This window comes from Suricata suricatta, chromosome 10, assembly GCF_006229205.1.
Source record: "Suricata suricatta isolate VVHF042 chromosome 10, meerkat_22Aug2017_6uvM2_HiC, whole genome shotgun sequence".
In the NCBI taxonomy this organism is placed as follows: Eukaryota; Metazoa; Chordata; class Mammalia; order Carnivora; family Herpestidae; genus Suricata; species Suricata suricatta.
The window spans coordinates 85,486,832-85,492,135 of NC_043709.1; positions in this window are offsets into that span (position 1 = coordinate 85,486,832).

Sequence of the window (5,304 nt, forward strand, 5' to 3'; positions counted from 1 at the left end):
AGAGGAAGGGAGGCAAATCATGAGAGACTCTTAAGTACTGAAAACGAACTGAAGGCTGAAGGGTGAGGGGGAAAGGGGCAGGGGGGTTCTGGTCATGGAGGGGGCACTTGTGGGGAAGAGCACTGGGTGTTATATGGAAACCAACTTGACAATAAACTATTTAAAAAATAATAATAAATTATAAAAATAAAATTAAAGAGTTGAAAATGTGTTTTCCTGATAAGAGCAAACTGCCTTTTAGAGGCCCAATGTTTTAAAGACCACTGGGAAGCCACACTACAGGGGAACTTGATAATATTTCCTCCTGTAGCCTGACCTGGCCTATAATCAATCCCCACCACACTTTTCAAATTTAGGTGATAAATGCAGGGAGGTACCTTCACAGCTGTAAAGATAGATCTCTAGCTCCTTAAGCAAGAAGGAAGAAGGCCCTCAGACCCTCCCTGGTGATGGTGGATCACCTTATCAAACTGGAGCTGCTGTTTTGCAAAGTCCACACCAATACCCGCTCTAAGAAGATGTGATACAGACACTTTCAGAGTCTCCAGTGAGAAAGTGTGGCAAATGTAAAAGAGGGAGCAGAGCCAGATGAAAGAATCTTCATTCATTCAAAGAATATGTCTAAACATGCTATGTGTTAGGATCTGTGGAAGGCACATAAATGAATAAAGCAAGTTCTGCCCCAGATCAGAAAGGAAAGATCAAAATGAAGGGCAAGGCAAAGAGGTGGGAAGGACTCTGGAAGAGAAGCACCCAGGAATAACATCCCACAACTTATATTTCCCCAGCAAAGCTAAGAATCGTTCTGGTCTGGAGGAGAACAGAATGTAGGTCTCCAAATTACTCTGACCCTAGCAAAGATACCTGCCCTTCCCAAACTTATGAGGCCTCTGATATGCATTCTCCAATCCAAAGTCTAGCTCTGGAGCCATGAAATACCCTCTGCTCAAACCCCTCAAGGTTTGGACAGCCAGCTACCATCCAAACCCAGACTTTTTCCTTTCTGTTTTCTCAGGTTCCCCCCCCCCAACTCTATAAACAGGAGAAACCACTTACCAATGGACTTTTTCTCCCTCAGAGGAAAAAAGGTCTGTGAAGAAAGTGCAAGTCAAACCCAGAGATAGGTAAGGAGGTTGGCCAAGCAGAGTCAGTACTTGGAGTGGAGTTTAGTGAAGTCCTCTGGGTGTTAAAGCCTTTGGGAGGCGGGGCCCTTGGGAGGGAGGAGGGGCCCTTGGGAGGCTGAGAGCTATCAAGGCTGGGCCTCATGGAGTTAACGCCATAGGGACATGAGGGCATCCAATGGATGGGAAAGGGTGAAGGAGGTGGTTTAGCTAGTCTTCTGGGGGATAGCTTAATGTGGGCAGTGGAAGACTACTGGGTGAGGAGGTGGACTAAAGGCTTAAAGGGAACATTGTTGGAGATTTTCTTGGCAGCAAGATCTGAATTTAGGGTAAAATAAGCTTTTCAGGGTCCTGGGTATAGAGGAGATCCTGGCTGGCGGGAAGAGAATGTAGGATACAGGCGGAGACAGGCTGTGGTGATTTGGAGGCCCATTTCAGGACCATCTAAAGAGCCCAATCAGCAGTTCTATAAACAATGACAGAAGCATCACCCCAGCCACTTCTCCCAGAATTCCTACTAGGCTCAGTTCCTCTACCAGTGCCACCCATTCCCAACCTATCACCTATGTTTCCCAACACTCCAGGAATAAAAGAAAAGGGAAATGGCTTAAACTTAATCACAAGATATTTTCTGAGACAGTCATTCAGCGTTTATAACAGATTCTCAATGAATAAGCATTAAGCATTGTGCTGGAGGAAGTAAAGGAAAAGTTATAGTCCCTGCCTACTAGTCTCCCTGCTCTATACAATCGAAATATAATGTTCCACAAGAAACGATGCTCAACATCACTCATCATCATGTAAGACCCCCTTCAGGTCAAGCTGACCCTAATGGAAAAATGCCAGCCATGGTTTCACTCTACAACCCTTTTCTCTTTGAACAATTAAGGGTTGGGAAATTGAGCTCTGGAAGTCCTAAGATGTAACCCATAAATTATAACTTAAAGGTTAACTTGTTTTCCAAGATAATGTTGCAAGGTCCCACCCTTTAACCACAAAGTTCTCACTTTTGTGCACTTGTTTCACTTCCCCTTCGCCTACTGATCACCTCAAATCTCTCCTGAAACAAAGAACTCTAAAATTGATAGGTCTCTGCCAAATCTTATGGTTGTGTGTTAGAATGTAATTAAACCCCATGTAATGCTGTAAACTATGATTGGTTACCTCAATGATGACCTCTTCTTCTTTGCTATAATCTATATAACCCCTGAGTTTCTGAGTGGTGGCACTCTCTCCTGAGGCCTTGCCAACACTTGGGAGGGGCTGTTCTGCCAAACTAAAATAAAAACCCATTCACCATCTCCATTTGTGTCCATGGGTTTCGCTCTCGGTGACTCACTTCAGGAGGAAAAGGTCTCACAATCAGAGAAATACAAATCAAAACCACACTGAGATATCACCTCATGCTGGTCAGAGTCACTAAAATGAACAAATCAGGAGACTATAGATGCTGGCGAGGATGTGGAGAAACGGGCACCCTCTTAAACTGTTGGTAGGAGTGCAAACTGGTGCAGCTGCTCTGGAAAACAGTGTGGAGGTTCTTAAAAAAATTAGCAATAGAACTCCCCTATAAACCAGCAATAGCACTGCTAGGAATTTACCCAAGGGAGACAGAAGTGCTGATGCATAGGAGCACATATACCCCAATATTCAAAGCACCACTTTCAACAATAGCCAAATCATGGAAAGAGCCTAAATGTCTGTCCACTGATGAATGGATAAATAAGATGTGGTTTATATATATGACGGAATACTACATGGCAAAGAGAAAAAATGAAATATGGCCATTTGTAGCAATGTGGGTGGAACTCAGGGGTATTATAATAAGTGAAATAAGTCAGTCAGAGAAAGACAGATATCATATGTTTTCACTCATGTGCATCAGGAGAAACTTAACAGAGGACTATAGGGGAAGGGAAGGGTAAAAATAGTTAAGGAGAGGGAGAGAGGCAAACCACAAGAGACCCTTAAAAACAGAGAACAAACTGAGTGTTGATGGGGGATAGGGAAGAAGAGAAAAATGGTTAATGGGCATGAAGAAGGGCACTTGTTGGGATGATCACTGCATGTTATATGGAAACCAACTTGACAATAAACTATATTTAAAAAAGAAATAGTGTTCCAAGACTTTGAAACAGTGATCAAATGAAGGGAACTCTTTCTTCCCAAAATGTTAACCTTCAAATAGAGGCAAGACTTCTCAGAGGTGGAGAAGGTGGAGCCGACTTAGAGATAGAGGGATGAATGCCTAAGTGATGGGCCCAAGAATTTATGGGTCTCAAGGAAAATAGACACAACTGTCTATGCTTGATAGTGCTGAGATGCCTCTAAACCCAATATTAGGTTTCTTAAAGACTAGGATGAAGATCGAGGTAAGGGAGATAAAAAGCAGTGGCAAATACCTTAAGGAACAAACTCTGTACTAGCTATACTAAGACAGAGCATTAAAATTGGAGCATAAGGAATTGCTCCAGATCTCAAGGAGAAACTATAACTAAGAAATACCTAAAAATGTATTGATCCTGCCCTAACACATCTCCAGTAGGCATGGACCAAGGACAATAATTGAGCTCTCCTAGCTCCTCTCTGGGCCAGGAAAGATCCTAATAACGTTTAACTCAAGCAATCCAAAGGGAAATTGTTCCTTCTGCTCCCTCTCCTGCCACACCCATTTAAAGGTCCCAGAGGCCAGATATCTGGTTATAGCTAGAGCCTAAAAATCTATTTACCAGCAGGAAGGAGGGTAGAGGGAATCTTCCAGAGAATTTCTGCAGGGCAAACAGGAAGCAAAACGCACCATGTCCATCTTAAAACCATGGACACTTAAAAGTTTAATAGAGGTCAACATCTCTAAGTCTTTCATCTAATTAAAGCCAGGATCCTCTCCAAGTTCTAGCCTTTACCCTCCACCTCTCCTATACATACACATCTTTTATGAAACACACTGAACCAGATCCCTGACTTTAGAAATTCCTTCCAGTAAAGAAATGGACTTAATTTCAGCAAATGAAATTTAGTATACACTTTGGAAAGAATTTCTTTACAGCTAGTTGGTAAATCCTAAAACTAGAAAGACACACACACATACACACACACTCATGCACACACACGCACACACACACACAAACACACCCCTCCACCACCACCCCCACAACCCAATCAGTAAAAGGAAAGCTTTCTCTTGATTGTTATTTCTTTTTATGTGGTATTGACCTCCAAATTATGTATCCCACATTAGGGAACAAAATGTAGTCTCTCTGAATATTAGAAATTAATTCCCCTCTTAGCCTTAGCTCTAGGAGGAAGGGAGGAAGATGATTGTTTCTCTTCCCCAGTCATGGCAAACATTCTAAAGAAGGATTACACAGCTTTCAGGTAAGAGCCCCACATGCAGAAGCCTAGTTTGCTGTCCTATCTCCCAAGGCCTTCTCTCCTGTTTTATCTCAAATTTTCTGCACCACCTCTCAATATCCATTCTTGGATTTACCTTGTGAACCCATCCCAGAGACAAGGAAAGCAATCCAAAGGAGTGAAGACAGGGCCCTGTACTCTGGGATAAGAGAGGGAGACACACAAGACAAGAAACTTGGGAAAAGGGGAGGGGAAAGCATATAAGTTAATAGAAGTATAGCCAGATCCTTCAAGTGCTGAGTGACCAATGGAAACAGTGGAAAAAGAGATTGAGGGAGAGTATAAAGCAAGGCTAGAGGGAAGAAAATGCCAGATTTAGAGGCTGAGGATGCAAAGGGCTTGGGAAACAGGGGGCTGATGTCCTCAGTAGGTATGGAGAGAATAATCTGAGAAGATAACCAAATGGAGAGTGAGAATGAGGGTTGAATCCTGAGCACAAACTGAGGGCTGAAGAGAGAGTAGGGGGAAGGGGAAAGAGGGTGATGGTCATAGAGAGGAGCACTTGTGGGGAAGAGCACTGGGTGTTATATGGAAACCAATTTGGTAATAAACTATTAATTAAAAGTGTGTAATATATTTAGAATTATAAATTTTTCCAACTGTACACAGTTCTTCTGCATATATCTCATTTTATCCTCAATACCAAGCTACAGAAGGAGGCATCATTATTGTTGTTTTTTACAGATAATAAAATAAGGCATAGAAATATTCCCTCAAGTCTCAATGAAGGTAAGGAGCAAAGCTAAGAATCAAATGAGTGCACTGTGGAGCC